Raw genomic sequence first — 21,628 nt, forward strand, 5'->3', positions numbered from 1 at the left:
GTTGTGTGGGCGGCAGCTGTGCGAAGGAAAAACAATGTTGCCACATGATTTTTGTAAGTGAAAGACGTCTGTCTGCTAGCAGTCGTCTTTTTATAGTGCTGCTTGGACAAGATGCATTTAGAGTCGTGGTTGTGGAAAAGACTTCTTCTATCATGAAGAGGATTAGGACAACTGACGTAGTTCGTCCCTTTATTCATAAACCGTTCTTTTCTTTTTCAGTTCTTGTAGCCACTTTGTGACCGCACCCTCAGTGGGAGCCTGTTTCGCCACACCGTCTGTATGACCTTGTGTGCGCAGTATGCACCTGTCTTACATGCTAGTTGCATGGAGAAATATCAAATGCACTGATTTGTCGTGCCTTATGGCAGGCTACAATTACATCAAGAATCACATTAGGCGATGCCATTTAGGCTTGTAGCTCGGATATTCAGGTGTGGTGGATGTTATACAGTGGATGACGTGGGATCGCTGCTGTATGTACCACTGTCTCTCATAGGAAAACAGTAGAAGCCTTTCGAAAACTTGTACCCCCACCAGGTAATGTCCTACTCTGTTACTCCCGAGCAGACAGAATCTCTCGATAACGGCCTCCTGCTTTTTGTCTCCTGACCCCTCACCATATCCTGCCTCCCAGATCATACAAAACCAATACCGCTGAACACATCTGGAACGCGGTAGAGTGATATGTGCGCAACATGGATTCAGGTACCACCATTCTCTTTAATTACGCCTGGCAGCTAAATGATTATGCATCCCCAGTGTCTTGATAGTCTCATGAAATTATTGTTACGACTTCATCGTCATGAGGTGAAAGTTAATGAGTTAACTCTATAAAGTGGGCGTATCTAATTCCACTGACAATGAATGTGTATGTACCTTATGCTTGAGAAAATCTTACGCCGATATCTCTTTAAAATACCGTACAGTTTCCACGATACAATCCCAAGGGACTCTTGAGAATCTTTCTAGAAACGTGTAGAGTGTTAACAGTGCATCACACGTGATATTTCTTACTCTAGTGACACTAGGTTTAAAAAGTGATCTGCCAGTGGTTGTTAAACTAGAAGTAGCAGGAAGAGCCGATAGCTTTGCTCAAAAAATAGTCTCTGTATTCGCCTGAAGTGATTTAAGATCATCACAGAGAATTAAGCGAGGAAAATATGTATGTAATTCATAACACCCCCTTCCTGTGTCTTAAGTCACCATCTCCTTTAGCTGTATTTTCTTTTGTTTCACAGGCTGAGATAAGTTATATGTGTAATGAGACGTAAAGTTACGCGACGAATTTTTCGAAAACCGGGCACCACAGACAGAACAGAAAGTAAGAGTGGGACGCCGCCGAAAGCCAGGTCCGCAGAAACGAAATGTTTATGCATTGTAATAACTGTAAGGTTTGTTTAATATACACCACTGGCCATTAAATTCGCTACACCAACAAGAAATGCAGATGATAAACGGATATTCATTGCACAAATATATTATACTGGACCTGACATGTGATTACATTTTCACGCAATTTGGGTGCATACATCCTGAGTAATCAGTACCCAGAACAACCACCTCTGGCCGCAAAAACGGCCTTGATACGCCTGGGCACTGAGTCAAACAGAGCTTGGATGGCGTGTACAGATACAGCTGCCCATGCTGCTTCAACACGATACCAAAGTTCACCAGGAGTAGTGACTGGCGTATTGTGACGAGCCCGTGGCTCGGCCACCATTGACCAGACGTTTCAATCTGAAAATCTAGAGAATGTGCTGGCCAGGGCAGCAGTCGAACATTTTCTGTATCCAGAAAGGTCCGTACATGACCCGCAACATGCGGTCGTCCATCAACCTGCTAAAATGTAGGGTTTCGCAGGGATCGAATCAGTGGTAGAGCCACGGGTCGTAATACATCTGAAATGTAACGTCCACTGTTCAAAGCGCCGTCAATGCAAACAAGAGGTGACCGAGACGTGTAATCAACGGCACCCCATACCATCACGCTGGGTGATATGCCTGTATGGCGATGACGAATACACGCTTCAATTGTGCGTTCACCGCGATGTCGCCAAATACGGATGCGACCATCATGATGCTATAAACAGAACCTGGATTCATCCGAAAAAATGACGTTTTGCTATTCGTGCACCCAGGTTCGTCGTCGAGTACACCATCGCAGGCGCTCCTGCCTGTGATGCTGCGTCAAGGGTAACGACAGTCACGGTCTCCAAGCTGATAGTCCATGCTGCTGCAAACGTCGTCGAACTGTTCGTGCAGATAGTTGTTGTCTTCCAAAGGTCCCGATCTGTTGACTCAGGGATCGAGATGACTGTCATCTCGACTGCTAGTGATACGAGGCCGTTGGGATCCAGCACGGCGTTCCGTATTGCCCTCCTGACCCACCGATTCCATATTCAGCTAACAGTCACTGGATCTAGACCAACGCGATCAGCAATGTCACGATACTATAAACCGCAATCGCGATAGGCTACAATCCGACCTATATCAAAGTCGGAAACGTGATGGTACGCATTTCTCCTCGTTACACGAGGCATCACAACAACGTATCACCAGGCAACGCCGGTCAACTGCTGTTTGTGTATGAGAAATCGGTTGGAAACTTTCTTCCTGTCAGCACGTTGTAGGTGTCGCCACCGGCGCCTACCCTGTGTGGATGCTCTGAAAAGCTAATCATTTGCATATCACAGCATCTTCTTTCTGTCGGTTAAATTTCGCGTCTGTAGCTCGTCATCTTAGTGGTGTAGCAATTTTAATGGAAGTTGGAAACTCGACTGCACTGCTGAGGTCCCTCTTCATGGGCCACGGAAAGGGATATCAATTAAGATGCTTTTTTCAGCACCAAATGGCAGGAAGCATGTTAGTGGATAACTGCCTTAAAAATACTCAGGAAAGGGGACCGGCACCTTTCAATGAATCTTTTTAGTGATCGGCGCTCAGAACATTCGTTACATACCAAATCCGAATAGAGTAAAGAATTCAAAACTCACAATCGCTAGTTCCCTCTTATGAATCTGTTTATACAAATTCATTCGATTTTCGGCATTTGACTATTCGACTTATTCATCTCCATGCCGCAAGATTCCATCTCCGAGCAGATGAAAAGCACTTACATTTCGGGGTGATTTGAACTTAACCGCACTTGACAGTCGTCGGTGGGCCATCAATGTCTGATTCTACAGACGCTTTAGCTTCCACCCACGGACTGATAATGGTGAGATAGAGTTGCGATAGCGAGATAATCCGTAGGAAGAGTAACTTAATTTTTATAGAGTTTCAGTAGTCTCAAGCATCACTCTGAAAACTGACTTTCAGATTCTAATGACCAATTCGTCTCCAGCTCCAGCCACAGATGCAACGCATTCCCTTCTCTAGTACTATCTGTTCTTTATACTACAACCACGACAACGACGGTACAACTTCGCGACCGCAACTGTTTCAGTTTTATACGTGGTTATTATAATCTTACCACAAGCCTTTCAATCAGATTTTCCTAAGTTTTGCTTTAGAAATATTATTTCTTTTCAGATGATTTATGAGTCACTTTGATCCATCAGTTCGAATTAATTTTGTTTCTTGTTTCATTTAGTGGACATTGAATTCCTAATTCATGAGTTGGTGAGTTTGTAATTCATTCAAGTCAGATAACAGGGTCCATTACCACATTTTCACGTTAGACAAACGTATGTCGCCTTGAAATAAATCATCTCAAGGTTTAAGCAGTGAAAAGAATTTTAGGCCACGGGCTAAACTCTGACACTTACATTTACTTTTTTATATTTGTCCCAAAATAAACTGAATATTTGTGAAAACTCATGCCTTACTGAATAATTAATTTTTGTTAATTTTTTGTGGTTTTGTTGGAGTGTGAAGTGATTTGTATGCAAAACAGATATAGTTTAACAAGATATACCGGGCAGTTGATCTTGTTTCTCTACTACAGCATTCTCTATTGTTGTAGCACTGCATTAGTCAAAGCTGGTGTGGAGCAACTAAATGTACTTACGGATGTATTTCCTTTCTGTTACTACACCTGTGTTCCCTCAGATGAAGTCAGAAAATGCTTCTATATCCTTTGCAAAAACACATCGAACAGTGCTGAGTGGAAAGTTATTATGAAAATAGCCTGCGTGGGCCCACACAAAGCATCAGAACTGCTCACCCGAAAGAAAAGATGTGACGACAGAGAGCCGACATGAATTATTTGAATCCAAATTCATCTCTAAGAGTTCTCAAACAAACTAAAAAGCTTTGTTTAATACTTCCAGATCGGTAATACTCATGGAGTAATAGACTGGAAAGTCACAATAACAGATTATTCAGATACGTAATCACAACAAAAATCGCTAGTGCCAAACATCGTTGACTTCTGTAACAAAACTTTGATTCAGCAAAATATCCTTCGGATTTGTAAGTCACAGAACAAGTCCTTAGAGAGATGATGAAAAGTGTGTACCAGATACTATGTTTCAGCAAGCCCGATCTTAAATCTATTTGTCTCTCCGGTCCCAATTAAGAGGCTGTTTTTAAAGATTTCCATCAGTATCAGTGAGAAAAACAATCTGAATCAGTAGCTCTTGCCAAAGCTGCGTTCTTCTAATGGACTGTCATTTCGTAGTGAAAATAACGGTAAATGCAGAGAAATAGTGCAAACCCCCACGTCTACGATACAGAAAAATGGGTATTCCGCAGAAAGTGAAAATTTTGCTCTGCGAAAATGTTGAAGTCAGCAAGACAAAATTTTTTCTATAGTTTATTTTTTTGTAATTTATTACTAATTTCTGATTACTGTTTTAGAGTTTAAGTCGTCCTTGAAGTGAGATACTAAAGAAACTTTTCTAAAAAAATTTCATTTTTGGTGATATGCGAATACTATTTTGTTTAAAATAACTAACCAGATCTATAACTCTTTTCATTTCAAAACAAACTTTACAAATTCCTCTCTAAAATTTAAACAAAACTTTTAACAAAACTAATGTGTAAATAAACAGTAATAAACGCCTCATAGAAGAAATGTAGAAAGAACAGTTTCCCATTAGAAATGCTGCCACTTTTTTTTCAAATGGTTCATTCTTACAATAATCGTAAAGCTGTTGTACGTGCGCTAACATCATCTCAGGCAACGCTGACGTGGTTCCTTTCACTTATCTGATTTGTGTTCTTCTCCATACTTTTCCAGTGGCAGGCTGAATTCCCTGCTCGATCTTGTTCAATGAGTTTCAATCCCTCTATAATTACATCTCTTGTAGAAATCTTTGACTTTTGGAAGACGTTAGATACAGTTCCCCATGGCCTCCTAGTGAACAAAATACTGAGTATCAGACTAGCTACGTGACTGGATTGAATAAATTCTAGCAAACATAACACAGAATAACGTTCCGAACGGGGAAACACTTCAGACGTAAAAGTAACTTCAGGCGTCCCCGAGGGGGGTGTTATAGAACCATTAATTTTCGCAATGTATATGAACTACATAGTGGATAAGGTCGGACGTTCCAAGAGGCTTTTCACGGATGATGAAGCGCTAGAAAATTGTAGCTAAATGCAGGAAGACCTGCAGAGAATCGACGCTTGGTGTAGTGAGTATCAACTGACCCTGAACATCCACAAATGTAACGTAATGAAGCCCTTTCTTAGGGTAATTACATAACTGTAGTAACTGGAAGCAGTTACTTCCATTAAACATCTAGGAGTATGCGTTCGGACCGATTTGAAATGGAACGACTACATAAAATTAATCACTGGTAAGGCAGATGCCAGTCAAATTCATTGGAAGAATCCTGAGGAAATGTAATCCGTCAAAAAAGAAAGCGGTTTACACAATACTCGCTCGAAAAGTGTTTGAGTATTACCCATCAGTACATGTTCTGGACCAGATATGTTAGAGGGAGGAAACAGAGAAGGTCTACAGAAGACCAAAACGTTTCGTTACAGATTCAGTGAGTAAGCTCGAAAGCAATCAGGAGATGCTCAACGAACTCTAGTGGCAGACGCTGGAAGAGAGGCGTTATGAATCACAGATGAGCCGTGTATCGACTCGTCCTACACCTTGTGTTTAGATTGCATTGGTTTCCCTTTTCTTCCCCTGACATGCTTGTTTGATATTTTGTCTGTCATTAAGTGGCTGCTTGGTTGTCTTTTCCCTCTGTTATCAATATCTGCGTTTTTGCTTCCGGGAAACTGCTAGGGAGGAAGTGAGATCTTTGACTGGTTGTAACCTCGTGTGGTGGCGCGGAAGTAGGGGGGTTGCGAGCAATGAGTGTGGTGGACACAGGAGGGCAGTGTGGCTCTCCAGCACGAAGCAGGCGTGGTCGGTTGTACCGAGTCGCCACGTGATGTATGTCGATTGTGTGTAACGGGCGGGTCGAGCTGACGGAAGAGCTCCCCGCGTGTTGGTTGTATACAGAATCGCCCCACAAGTAGTTGCTGTTCATTTCGCCTTGGTGGGACGTTAACAAGCTTCTTTAAGTCCTCCGTTTCAACAATGGAGTTCAAAAGCAGACACTTACCCGTCAACGTTGCAGACAAGGCGTGAACTCCGGTGACAGAGCGTGTTGTCGCGTGACCGTGGCGAGTTGGGTACGCTGGCGACGCGTGCGCGGCCGGATGTGTGGATCCTTGCAATCGGAGGTCGTGTACTGCCTGTTCGCGCATTATTGCAAGTTAATTAAGTGATAATTATTTGTAACCAGCGTCTCTTCTGCCTTGTGGCCTCCGGCGACCGGGTTCCCTGTCCCTGGCACCGGTGTATTTGAAGACAGTGATCTTTCCTCCTCCTCTCGTTACTGTCCGATGGGAGGTGTAGTTTTGGCAGTTTAATTGTTTCGCTATTCTGTCGTGGGTTATGAGTAAATTCATGCTTCTTGTTGGTTGATCATGTGGTCGCTCATTCAGGACTGTGTTGTGTAATGTTTCCTTGCACGACGTTAGCTCTAATTCTGTCAGCAAGTTAAGCCATCTTATAAAAAGTTTTGCTGGGTAAAAGTCGGTGCAGTGACCAGCCTGAGAGTGGAAATTGTGTTTACCGGCGTATGTAAATTGGTCAGTATTCTGTCTAGCCTGTGCATCCCTGAGTGGGTGATTTGTGGCCACCTTACACGGGTGCGTCATATCTTTTATGTTCTAATGATATTCCAGGCCACTTTTGTTTAAAAATTCCTCCAAGCTTGTAAATTCCCGTATTGCCATTAATCGTGTGTTTGGGGAGACCTGTGTAATTTTTTTTTAATGTCAGTGTTCGTATCTTCACTACCTCACCGTACCTTATTAAAAAAGTTCTGTATTTACTTTAGTAGCCTGTTTACTAATTTCTTTAAATTTTTTAAATTGTTGTATAGCTATAAATTACGTTGATTGGCGTTAACGGTGTGTTTTAAAAGGTAGTTTATTGCCGTACGTCTAGCTTCTGTGTTTTTTTAAAAAAAATTTAAACTTTTTTATTGCTATAAATTACTTGATTGCCATTAGCGGCGTGTTTTAAAAGGTTGTTTATTGCCGTACTGCTAGCTTATGTTATTTTAAAAAGCTTTTTAAAATTGTTGTATTGCTATAAATAACCTGATTGCCGTTAGTGGCGTGTGTAAAAGGCTGTTTATTGCCGTACTGCTAGTTTCTGTAAGATACGAATAAAATATTTGTGAAAATCTCAACTCTACAGTAAACTACTAGAAATTTGGCCCCGTTTCCCAACTTGTGGTGTGGCTTCTAGTAACCGTAACCACTGTGTGTGTCAACAGCGTTGTCTGCTGTAGAAGTTCCCACTAGACTCACCGAATACAGGGTGTCCCTGGAGGTACAGTAAATATTCAGGGATGTTACAGTCTTCTAACACGAGATTTAAAAAGTATACCTTTACGTAAGAGCAACTGATTCAATCGAAGAGATATCTTTTCGAAGTAGCGAAGGCGAACAAGTACTTATAGATCTTCACTTATGCACCTTGTAGCCTACGTTTATTGGACATTTTTGTCTTGATTTGTAGCATACCACTAACTCCCAAAATGTGGAAAGCAATGAGGTTACAGTAGAACACGTTTGTTTGACAGTATCGAAGATGAAGGAGTGCTCAGCGGTGTTAAGGTACACACTTTACAGCCCGTGTATAGTAAACATTGTTTTGATTCGAATGATCGTTTGTGTTATATTCCTAACTGCTACACACGTCTCGAAAAGATCATGAAGATAAAATTAGATTCGGCTCCACATGAAGGTTTACCAGTAATCGTATTTCCCGCGAAACATTCGAGACTGCACCAAGTGAAAAGGAAAATGAGATTATTACAGAGCTACCATCCACCACACACCGTTGGGTAGCTTTCGGAGTAGAGATGTAAATGTAGGTTCTTAGGTAGCTGAATCTACCCTACGGGATCTCCAGGCGATTAACGCCAGAATACCCAAGTCTATTTTCTGTCTAAGGATTGTAGCTTCAGACGTTTCGGCTTCTTAATTGGTACTGGGTACTCAAGGAACATTTTTGAGCTCACGTTTGGCAACATAAGTACACTGGGATAACTGGATTGCCGGCCGAAGTGGCCGTGCGGTTAAAGGCGCTGCAGTCTGGAACCGCAAGACCGCTACGGTCGCAGGTTCGAATCCTGCCTCGGGCATGGATGTTTGTGATGTCCTTAGGTTAGTTAGGTTTAACTAGTTCTAAGTTCTAGGGGACTAATGACCTCAGCAGTTGAGTCCCATAGTGCTCAGAGCCATTTGAACCATTTTTGATAACTGGATTACCTTCATATAATTCACAGTTTGGAAATCAACTTTACAGGGAAAGTGTTTTACAGTTTTCTACTTGTACCGAATAGAAAAATTAGTCACATAGATTGACAACCATAACTGAAACCCATTACCATTGCTGCTTATTTTGGATGTGGTAAAAAAATTTGATGATCAGAATAGAACGTTTGTGACTGGATATGTATGCACAAGCTATAATGATTCTTACGATTTTTCCATTTTGGCTGAATTTAAATAAAAGATACGGTGGTCAGGGATTACCGTATTTTATCGCCGATCAGTCAGCCAAATGGTGAGAGTTGTGGAAAGAAAATGCCACACGAAATAATCGAGATACTTACTCGGGTAAGAAAAGTGCAGTGAAAGTAGGTGCAAAATGTGAAAGTGAAGTGTGAGTGTGTGTGTGGGAGTGAGAGAGAAAGAGAGATAGTATGTGTGTGTGTGTGTGTGTGTGTGTGTGTGTGAGAGTGAGTGAATGAGTGAGTGAGAGAGAGAGAGAGAGAGCAGTCGCCTTGGAGGCGTGTTGTGCTCGAGATGATCTTCGGGAAATAGAAATGCAGAACGGCGGCTGTATTTCGGAGAGGTCTGAAGGTTGATGCGATGACAAATGCAGAACAGACCTGTTCCTTTTTTTTCCATCTTTCTGCTTCTGAGAACCCATGCGCTTGCAGTCGGGCAGACAGACGGGAGAAAGGATCAACACGAATTCGCAGCTGAGCAGAGAGAGCTGGACGTGAAAGCGAGCGATCCGCCGAACAAACACACGGTCCCTCCCCAACACTCTGCGAGCCTCACGCTGCCCTTCCTGCGACACTTTCTGCAGCGGCCTTATCGAGAGCGCTGGAAGATCACCAGACTCTCAATTCCTTGAAGGAGCTAATCCGGAAAGGAGCACTGCAAGTAATACGAGTGTATCACGAACACTGTGGCAGGGTATGTGAGTTTTTCTTTGGCAGATCTTAAACAGCAAGGAAGAGTGTTGTACCCAGAAAATAAAGAACTTATGAAAACATGAAGTTTTGTGGTCTTTGCTTCTAGCCACTGACTGATTCTAAAGCCACGTGAAGGAAAGCGCCCTAGAGACCACCATAAGAAGTTTCCGCCATTTTGTACGTTTTTAGCGGTTGTTAGAAATGATGAAGCGTTTTGTGTAGATTTTGTAGGCAGTAGGTGAACCGGTATTCCGTCTACAAGCTTTCAGAGTTGGTAATATGGACCAAAGCACCAACAAAAACGTCCAAATGGTTCAAATGGCTCTGAACACTATGGGACTTAATATCTGAGATCATCAGTCCCCTAGAACTTAGAATTAGTTAAACCTAACTAACCTAAGAACGTCGCACACATCCACGCCCGAGGCAGGATTCGAGCCTGGGACCATAGTAGTCGCGCGGTTCCAGACTGAAGCACCTCGGCCACCGCGGCCGGCAAAAACGTCCAATAAACATGGGGTTTTAAATGCTAAAATGCAAGTCTTAAAATCTATGAGCACTTGCTCACCTTCGACACGGTGAGACACATCTCTTATACTGAACGCTCTTTGCTTTCCATATTTTGGAGTGTGGTGTTATGGATCAAACAAGAAAAAGGTTCCAGTATACGTTGGATGTAAAGTGTATACCTTAAGAATACATAGGCAACATATTCTCCTTTCTGTGGATTTCATTCAGAGACCCAGCAACATTAGGGTAAATAGCTCTGACATGCTAGTGAGTTTTGGCACGGTGTCGTTTTATACCAAGGTACCTTTAAAGGATTCTTTGTCTCTTATCGGCAAATAGTTTGATAAAAACATCACTGCCTGCACTTGCTTTATTCGCCTTTTTTTCAGTTTAATTTTGTGAGGTGATTGAATAAGTTGCTATGGGAGGCCTCCTCTCCCCTCTGGTAGCTAATTTATTTATAGAAGACTTCGGGGACAGGGCACTTAACTCAGCAAGTTTTAAACCAGCAGATTTTAGGAGATACGTGGATAACAGGTTTGTAGTATGGCCTCAAGAGAAGGATGAACTGCAACGATATCTTGAGCATCTGAATTCTATCCACACTAGCATTAAAATCACTATGAAAAAAGAAATGGATGGCTATGTCCCTTTTTTCTCGTCGCAAAGCAGACGGTGCATTAGGACATCCTGTGTATCGCAACACAACGCACATGAATCTGTAATAGTGTCCTTAAGACCTTAGTGCACACAGCCCACTGTAATCCGATAATGATAATTTGCGAGAAGACCACACATACCTCAAGAGGATTTTTAAACCGAATGGGTATTCCCAGCAACAAATTCGAAGAGCATTCAATGTGAATCCCAGAATGCAATTACGTGATCTGGAAGAAGACAGTAATTCATTCGGATCAAAAGCATTTTTGCCTTATGTAGGTGCTGTTTCCTCAAAGATAAGCAATATTCTCGAGAAACCCTGTGTTAAGGTTATCTTCCGGCTTTCTACCAAGAATGCAGCCTTACTCGGTTCTGTGAAGCACGATTTGTTGCATCGAAGACAAGTGTGTATCAGTTTCATTGCGGAAATCGTGATAAGTCACATAAAAATTAGACAACAAGCACTGTTTGTTAGAGGGGTATGGAATACCCAAGATACATCGATAAGCCAAAACATTATGACCACTGCCCCCCACGATGTTGGATGCCGCCTGATGGCGATGCGGGCACGTGACGCGTTAACAAAAGTAAGCAAGCGGACAGGGGATCACCCTACGGAAGACATGGGCTGCAAATGGGGAAATCCATTGAGATAAAAGATTTTGACAAAGAGCAGAGCCTGTGAACGAGCGTCTCGAAAATGGCGAATCTGGTCGAATGTTCATGTGCTACTGTCGTGGGCATCTACGAAAAGAGGAAAAAGGACAGTGAAACTACCACTGGTTGAACGTCCACGTCTCTTTGCAGAACACGGGGTTCAGCGGCTTGTCTGCTCTGTAAAGTAGGATAGATGGTGTTGTGGACATAGTTTCGCGGAGTCAGCGCGTACACAACTTTCGCACTAGTGCGCGCCCCGCTAAGCACAACAGCGCAGGTGCAGGCGCAGCGCTCGTCCGTCTCCGCTCTATGAGATGGCGCTGCCATAGAGACGGACCAAATTCTGCTTCCGCCGATCCGCGTATTAATATGTAGGGCAGCCAATGAGATTGCTGTTAACGTAGAAACTTTTCTCCTCGCAGATCACACTCGCGCAGGGATACATGAATGCGCGAGGTATTATAACGAGTGTACAGACCTCCAATTAGACAGTCTGCACTTGTCTGCACTTGTCTGCACCAGTCTGCACCAGTCTGCACCAGTCTGCATTTGTTTGTACCAGTCTATAGTCAAGTTTCAGTCTGCGCCTAATAAGATTACCATATTCCTGTACATAGCCATGAAGATAAATGTATAGACACTTTTGTCAAGTATCAGAGATATATGTGAGAATAAGATTAACATACCAATACCAAAGGAACTTCAGATTGTCAATTGTAAATAGCATCCAGAACCAAGTTAAGTAATTTTATGCTTGATATTATTTTAATAAATGTGTGTGAAAATTAATCATGTTCTGTTTAAAGTTGTTCACCGTCAATCTGCTACTCTAAGCGTGCAAGTGGCATTTCTATCGTCTGACCTAACGGCAGAAGATAAACACGCCACAATAAGACCACGAGACATAATGCTGATACTCGCCTACTAACGTTAGAGCGACAGGTCAAATAATCTGATGGTGTGTGCACTGAAGTTCTTACAGTACGCACACCACAGATGGTGTTCTTTGGCCTCTCTACTGAAAGAGCTCATGTTGGTGCATGCATGTTACGGAGTGCACAGTTCATCATACATTGTTTAACGTGGAGCTACGCAGCTTACCACTCCTACGTTTCCACATGGCGGCCCAACGACATCGTCAGTTACGATTCCATTTGGCATGGGACCACCAGGATTCGACCGTCGAGCGAAGGAAACGTGTCTGCTCTCCGGTTGAATCACATTTTTGCTACACTACGTCGATGATCGTCTCCACAAACGCCATTATCGAGGTGAACAGCGGATCGAAACGTGCCGCGTGCCGCGGACGCAGGCTGATGGGAGCAGTATTACGGTATGGAAGACATTCTCCTGCTCTCGCGTGAGACCTGTGGTAGTAATCCAAGACACACTGACAGCTGCGAACCACCAGCATCCCTTCACGCTTGATGTCTTCCACGATGACGATATCATCTTTTAGCATTGTAATTATCCATGTCTCAGAGCCAGAATCATTCTACAGTGCTTTGAGGAGCATTATAGTGAAATCCCATAGTTGTCTCGGTGACCATATTCGCCTGATGTAAATCCCATGGGGACCATCTGGATCGCTATCGGGCGCCGTCACCGCATAGCAAATCAGCGGCCCTTTTTTTACGCGAATTAAATGACTTGTGCGTGGACATCTAATGCCACGTACCTCCAGCCGGCCGGAGTGGCCGAGCGGTTAAAGGCGCTACAGTCTGGAACCGCGTGACCGCTACGGTCGCAGGTTCGAATCCTGCCTCGGGCATGGATGTGTGTGATGTCCTTAGGTTAGTTAGGTTTAAGTAGTTCTAAGTTCTAGGGGACTTATGACCACAGCAGTTGAGTCCCATAGTGCTAAGAGCCATTTGAACCATTTTGAACCACGTACCTCCAAGAACCTACTAACAAACAGTCGGAACTCTGATAAGCAGTATCAGTGATGTATTTCGTTGAAAAGAAAGATAAACAAGCTATTAAGTCGGTGGCCATAGTGCTTTGGCTCATGAGTGTACACATGGTTACTACATCCAGACCAATCAGTTGTGGCACTACGTTGTATAGATACGGGTCATTCGACGACCTGCAGTGATGTGAAAAGTGTAACATCCATCTGTGCCTTTTGGGATTCCATCTTCAAGCTATCCATAGGAACTTGATTAACCAATAACTTAACAAACAGAAATGAAGATTTTAATTTGGATAGGGCATATAATCCGCTTGTTGATGTAATTGCTGAGAAATCGTCAAGATACTACCGCCGCCGAATACACATGTCTGTGTGACCTCTCCACCGACCAGGACCTGTGAGCTGCATGCACAGTACCGCCGCGGTGAAGCAGGTAAGGCCGCACTTGGCACCTTGCCACACAGTTTCGCAACTAACTCTGAGGATGTCCGGATCATACGCGGCCGATATGGAGCAATACTATTTGCGAGCCCACACGACCGAAATTTAATGGATTTTTCATTGCGCCGAAGAAGTTCAAGGTGCACTATCAATAAACTGCATACAGTAGCTGACTCTTTCATTTAATTTCCTACTCCTAATGGAACGCACTCTCGTTATACAATTTTCTGTTACTGTTAATATTAGCCTGTATTCATCCGACCAGAAATCCTTATCTTCTTTCAGTGTGACTTCTCTGAGCCCCACTATGTCTACACTGAATCTTGCTTTCCAGTTTTCAGATTTTCTAGCTCCCCTACTAACTTTAAACTTCTATCGTTCCAAGCTCCGCCTAATAGAATGTTATCCCGTCGTTGGTTATTCCATATTTTTGTCATGGTCACCTCCCACTTGACAGTCCTCAGCCTGAATTTTGAATGGGTGGACAAATCCGGAATATTTTGGCAATAGAAAGATCACCATGACACTTTTTCAGTTACAGACCGCATTTCCTGTGGATGCACATTATGTGTCTTTACTGCAGTTGTTTCCAATGCCTTCTGCTTACTCATACCACAGATCAGTACTAATCCTTTCGCCTTTTAGAGGCAGTATCCCATCGCAAGGGTAAGAGAGTGCCCTAAACTTCTGTCCACTCCACCGCCCTCTTTGAGAGCGCCTTTGGCAAAACTAGGGCAACAGCTTCTGCTGGAAGTCTTCTACTGCCCTTGATTTTTATTCAAAATGTAAGTAGTTGTGGGGTTCTAGCCTTGGACCCAGGACGTTTTGATTAAGCTACTCTCTCCTTTTTTCCATTTTCTTTGTTATGGTTCCCGTCATTTGGTCCACGCAGACGTCAGATGACACCCCTTCACGCCCATCGCTGGATACTTCGCTCAGTTTCTTTTTCTTTTCTTTTATAATACAGAGAGCAGCCACCCCTCTGATCGAACGTGCTGAGCTACCGTACCGGCCTTTTAGACCGCTGGTCTATGACCATCGAGAGAGAGACTGAAAACTCAGAACTCATTCGCAAAGATACAATTTTTCGTTTGTCCCATGTATTAATAGAAAGTGGAACGATAGGTAAATAGTTAGCTAGTGGCTATATGAATACTGCCCAATTCTTAACTGCTCTTTAATAATGTAGGTATGGGTGTAAAGCTCGAAAAACAACTGATGTCGTTGGAGTATCGTGACTGGAGAGACATGTATATCTTTGAGACGTTATACGACTGAAATGGCTTCAACAGGATAAACAGACTGTGAAAGCAGTCTCGAAAATTTGAAACCGAATTGCATGCTGCAGCTCAAGGATTCGGTAGGAGTAATAGACGACTGTAACATGATGGTAAATAGAAATGTGTTCGAAAAACCGTGAATTACTATAAAAGTTCTTATTACAGACACAAATTCTACTGTTATATACTAAGTCCATACGGGAGAAACTCATCGTTTTCTACTTCCACCTGTTTCTCATGGAATTCCCGAGAGAGGCATTATAAAGAAATAATAAAATCAGGAGACCAAGAAAGGTTACAACAGAAGGACCGCGAGAGGACCGGCCTTCCAAGACCCTTTTGAAATGGGTATAGACAGGCAAAATAAATATTAACACAGCAAGGTTAATTACCTGAAAGCAACAATAATAACTTGCCAAACGGGGTATAGTGTCACTGCAAGATACTGCCTCTACAACGACGGCGAAACGCCCGAAAAAAATTCTAGCCTCAGAAGTAGCATATTTTGAGACCCAGGCACCTCCTATGCCATTATAATTATCCGAGCGATGACGTCTGCAATGCCCGCAGGTATCTCGAAATATGCACCTGGCCGTATTACAAGAGAAAGGTACTTATCTGATGTTCGAAGATGTTTGGCAGGGAGGTCGGCTAAAGACCCAACCATCCAGGTACTGCGTGACGACTCACAGAAGAAACACTTCATCGCTCCAGCTCAGGGAGCACAATCAGCTCACATTGTTCAAGATATCCTGTTAACAAACAAACATGACCAGTATCGACTCACGAAAAGCAAACATCAGTCACAATTAAAAGAACCAACTGGTGGTGAAGTAGTCCAGCTAAGAAATCACAATGATCGCAGTAGACCTATATGTATGAATAAGAGAATAACATTAAGACCTCAATGTCCAAAACTTAACTGAAGTTCACGAATCGATGCTGAAGCTTGAATATTCTAAAGGGGGTCCAGAATTCAGCACAGCGAAATTGGCTTCAACTCTCTCATCGGTGTTTCACATCCCAGAGGTGGTTGGCCAGGCTACGAACGAAGACGTCACTCGAAGGCAGCCACGGATTCAAATCGGCACACAAATATGCCTAGCAACCACTAGACATTTGCGCAAGTGCTCGCGTCAGCGTCCCCTTCGCTCCATTGCCACTCCCAAACTCGCCACACCACAGCACGCCCCGTCCACATCAACAACCTCGAGCAAAGTAGGGACATCACACGACATATCAAGCTAGTGGCGTCAGGAATTCGAAAGGCGACGCCAGCAACCTCGCCCTCGGCTCACCTATGTTACTTTCATTGTTTGTTTGTTTGTTTGTTTGTTTGTTTGTGTGTGTGTGTGTGCACTACCCTAGAACCCATACTTCTATCGCTTGCGCGTTTGTCCCGCATTGTGCGCGGGGTTGGCGAGGTTAAATTGGATCTGGAATGTTAAATTGAAGGGGTGGCCGGATGCCCTTCTCGCTGCCACCCCGTATCCCCCGGTACGGAATCAGAGTACCCCATCTGTCTGCGTCTAGTATAAATCATGGAAAAGTGCGGATGTGTTTCAAATGTCTGTGAGTCGTGTAACTGAGGCGGGACGTGGGGACCAGCCCAGTATTCACCTAGAGGGATGTGGAAAACCGCCTAAAAACTACATCCAGGCTGGCCAGCACACAGGCCCTCGTCGTTAATCCAGCGGGCGAATTCGATCCGGGGCCGGCGCGTCCACCCGACTCCAGGAAGCAGCGGATTAGCGCTCTCAGCTAACCTAGCGGGTCTGCCCTAGAACCCATACATCCATCCTTTATTAGTCTCTTTCAGCGACAGCGAGATTTACGTTCAAGTGGACGCTCTCAATCCACAACAGATCCTGGCATATCCAAGAATTATTAATATGCGAAGAAATGGGATATTGCAGCACTGCGGAATTGAGAGATGCTTTTGAGTTATCTCAGGCTGTTGACAGTGATGTAGAGAATACCACAGTTGGCTCTTGAGTTGGAGAGCTACTGGCATCTCTAGAAAGGGCAGTCACAGATATTGGAAAAACATGCATCAGGAAGATCATCTCAAGATATCTTCACACTCTGCGTTTATCAACTAGAGAAGAAAGTAAAAAAATATTTCGGGGAAGTTCAAGAATACAGAAATAGGTCACTTACGAATGAAATATGTAGGAAAGGCAGGGAATCCAATGCGAAATGGTTGCAGAAAAAAATGTGAAAGAAATCGGAAATGTAATGGTCGTTGGAAGGACTGGTTCAGTAAACAGAAACACACGAAGAATTTTTAGAATCGAATGTTAATTGCAGAGGTGAGTGCAGGTAGGTGGAAAGGGTAAGGTGATGGCCTCTAGGAGGGAGAGGACTAGTCTGACGTCGTGGCTGAGGAAGAAATAACTGTTGATATGGATGAAATGGGGGATCCAGTATTATAAAAGTTTGATTAACTTTTGAAAGGCTTGTACTGAAATAAGGAAGAAGATCCAGGAAACATACCTTCGTGGCTTATAAAGTCATTGAGTGAAGTAAACACCAAGCCGGGCACTACGTTCTATTTTCACCAGTGATATGATACTAGACCCCGCCATGTCCTGAATCACTTTCCAGTATATGAATATGGTAGCCAAATACCGAATCCTCGTCACTGCAGACACGTGCTCCGAAAGTCGACTGCCACACACCCTTCCCTTCCAAGCTGTAACTTTCGTTCTATGATAATGTATTCTATCTGTAATAGACTATTTATTCTCTTTCATATTGAAATATATTGAAACTAAATTTAATCCTCTCGTGAGCAAAATTCTTAAGTGAGCGCATGTGAGAGTTTGAATAAACATCAGAGGAGTGGAAAATCACTTTGTAAAAGTCGCAAATTATGCGAATACTGCATACGCATGTATTCTAACTGAGCTCAGAAACTTAACAAAGAACTATCTTTGTTCACATGGAATTTAGCAGGAAAGTATCTCGAGTGAGTAAATTTGGAGTACCACGAAACCTATAATTTCATAAAGGTGTGCAAGCAAGGACCATGTCGCTGTAATGCTGCACGATGTCGTTTCTTTGTGCCCATTTCCATGTGATACGGCAAAAGCGTCTATAACAATCACTCCGACATGTCTATGTAGTAGAAACCACGGAAGCAGAGCGTGTTCATGGTAGCAGGCGGAAGCCAAGATCCACTCTGTTTTCCGCAAGCCATTGCTAACTAATCGTCCGTGCCAAGCACTGAGATTGGCTGGCCGATTTCATTTGCTTCAGATATTATTTTGCTTTTCTTAACCAAAGATAAGGTTTCTCTGCCACTCCAATAGTGACAGTAGGTTCTTTACAAGCAAGTGCTACTGATACGCGCTAAGATACATACAGGGAAATAGAAATGAAATGACCAGTTTTCAGAGATTTTACTTTTCTCATGCAGATACGATTTTATGTATGTAGACTGAGGCGGAAAGTGAAAATTTACACCAAGTCTGGGAATCGAATCCGGATCTCATGCTTACTGGGCAGGTGTGTAAGCCACAAAGGCACTGTCGGACATCGGTTCACACAACTGCACACGGATTACCTTCGCATGCCTCTCTCCTCGATCAAAATTCTCACTGCCGCCCCAGTCTACTTTAAACTCCCCTTTACACACGTAACGAATTGCCTAGGCTCTCCACGTTCTGGAATATCACCTCAGCATAAAACGTAAATGGAGGATCCTGCCTGAAACCCACGTGCCAGTACCTATACGAATGAAATGACACAATTTCAGAAACTTTACTGGTCTCGTGGGGACCCGATTTTTCGTATATAAACTGAAGAGGAAAGTGAAAATTTATGCCAATGGTAGGAAGCGAACCTAGGACAGTGAGAATTTATGTCAAGAAGGAGATATTCCAGGGCAGTCCGTGCAGTTGGGTGAACCGCTGTGCCAAGGGAACCATCCGTATTTGCTCCCACCAGTTTGATTCACGATGACAGGGTGTGCAGACCAGGGCTATGACTTCAACATACGTAAGAAGGAAGGCGCAACTCTCATGTGTTTTCAAGAAAATTGTCTTTGATAGTCTTAGGCATGTATATATACTATCGTGTGGTCGCTGGAGGACACTGAACCGAATCTCGGTCCCGCCGCTTCTTTTATTTTTTTTCTTGCCACGCAATTCCCGTAGTAGGTTTATTAAGCTTGCGCGAGTTGTGAGGAATAATTTATTGTTAACATAATCATTACCTTTTCCTCTAACATTTTGGAAGTAGTTTACCAGGGTTTTTCTCTAACATTTTGGAAGTAGTTTACCACTACAGCTGCATTCCTGCTGGTACGTTTCACCTACCATGAGCCCATGTTCCCAGTATAGGTAGAGGTACAGTACGAATCACTGTAATCCTTCAGTTAGTTTCGACCCACCAGGAACAGGTGCATGTGAACAAACAACTATCGGTTGGTGGGGGGAGAAAGGGAAAAGCGTTTACAAACACGAAGAACACTTCATTTGTATATTTTCCCCCGACGCTCCAAGATGTCTGATTTCATGAGTAAATGTGTTGATGTGTCTAGTACTTTGACAGCAAGAGAACGTGAACCTGGTAGTGAAGCTTTACAGTGAAATTTCAAAAGTACTATTAAAAACAGCTCCTTCCCCAAAACAATTTCATCGCTTGTAAACCTTCAGCAGGAATAACACAAGAGCACTTGGATATTGGAGAAGAAATATTTCGCAGAATTTTCGTGATACTAGCGAGAAAACATCTCATGGTAGAAGACGAACTAATTGCCCACCAAGAAATCGATGAAGAGAGTGTATCTGAAGAAAACGAAGAAGTTACTTCATCTTCATCCGACGATTACAAGGCCGCAGAGAAGCAATCGAAATCAGACATCGATTACGTTCCACAGTATTAAAAGATTAAGGTCGTCAATCTAGCGAGAGAGCATATAGGGCGGAGTTTGGCCACTCTTTGTGGAAGGAAATTTCACGGCTCAAAATCATGAAAGAGTTGAAAAGATAGTAAAAACATATAAAACAATGTGGAACAAGGCATGAACAAATTAAAGCAGTTGATTCGTGAACCTATTATTATTTAATAGATGCTGGAGAATTTATTCAGCATGTGACGACGAGAAACCTGCCGCAACGTGCTCTTGCTGCTGCTAGCCAATTTTCTGATTTAAATTTTCGTAGTTCTGACTCGTGGGTCATGCTCTTCAAACGAAGACATCGGATTCGTCAGATAAAAATCACCAGATTTGTATCCGAGAGGGAAAGCACTTTACTGCAGCAAGTCCTTGATGCAGTAGCAAATTTACGAATGCAGACTCGGGCTCTCATACCAAAATACAACAGGAATGTTGTTATTAACACTGATCAAACAGATATTGCGTATGAAACTATCAGATTGATTTACGAGGGCGGTTCAGAAAGTAACCTCCGATTGGTCACAGTGCGGGTTTTGGGGGGAGTAGCGACGCCATCTGTGCGTTGACGCACTCAACAGGTCAGTCGGCATCAAGCCGTGGTCGAGTGAACGTCGTACCTGCGCTAGTTTAGTTTTTGTGGCAGTTTGAAATGTGTGCTGCAATAGAAAACCCCGCCAAATGTGAAGTGCGTGCTGTCATAAGGTTTTTTACAGCCAAACGATATTCTGCAGCAGCTATTCATCGTGAGCTTTGTGCCGTGTACGGACCAAGAGTTATGAGTGAAGGAGTTGTCCGTGAATGGGTACGTTTATTTAAAAGTGGACGAGAAAACGTTCATGATGAAGAGAGGAGTGGTAGACCATCAATGGTGACTGACGAACTCGTTCAGACAGTTGATGCAAAAGTTCGTGAAAATCGACGTTTCTCAATGTCGGAGTTGTCTACTGGTTTTCCACAGATTTCTAAGACTCTCTTGTACGAGATAGTGACAGCAAGATTGGGTTACCGTAAGTTCTGTGCACGATGGGTGCCCAAAATTCTTACCGACCACCACAAAACTCAAAGAATGGCCTCTGCATTAGACTTTCTGTCACGTTATGAGGACGAAGGAGAACCATTGTTAAACAGAATCGTGACCGGTGACGAAACCTGGATTAAGTACGTGAACCCTGAGACAAAAGAACAATCAAAGATGTGGGCACATTCAAATTCGCCTACCAAACCAAGAAAAGCCTCGCAAGATTTTTCTGCCAGAAAACTGATGGCAAAGGTGTTTTGGGATGCCAAAGGGGTGTTGTTGGTTGAATTCATGGAACGTGGTACGACCATTAATCAAGACGTGTACTGTGAAACAATAAAAAAGTTACGACGGGCTATACAGAACAAACGTCGTGGTATGCTGACTTCCGGTATCATTTTTTGCACGATAACGCCCGCCCTCACTCTGCTCGCAGAACAACTGCCCTTCTTGAGTCCTTCAAGTGGGACGTTATCAACCATCCACCTTACAGCCCAGACCTGGCGCCAAGTGATTATCACCTCTTCATGCATTTGAAGAAATGGCTCGGGTCACAGCGGTTTGATGA

This window comes from Schistocerca serialis, chromosome 6 (genome assembly GCF_023864345.2).
Source record: "Schistocerca serialis cubense isolate TAMUIC-IGC-003099 chromosome 6, iqSchSeri2.2, whole genome shotgun sequence".
Lineage (NCBI taxonomy): Eukaryota > Metazoa > Arthropoda > Insecta > Orthoptera > Acrididae > Schistocerca > Schistocerca serialis.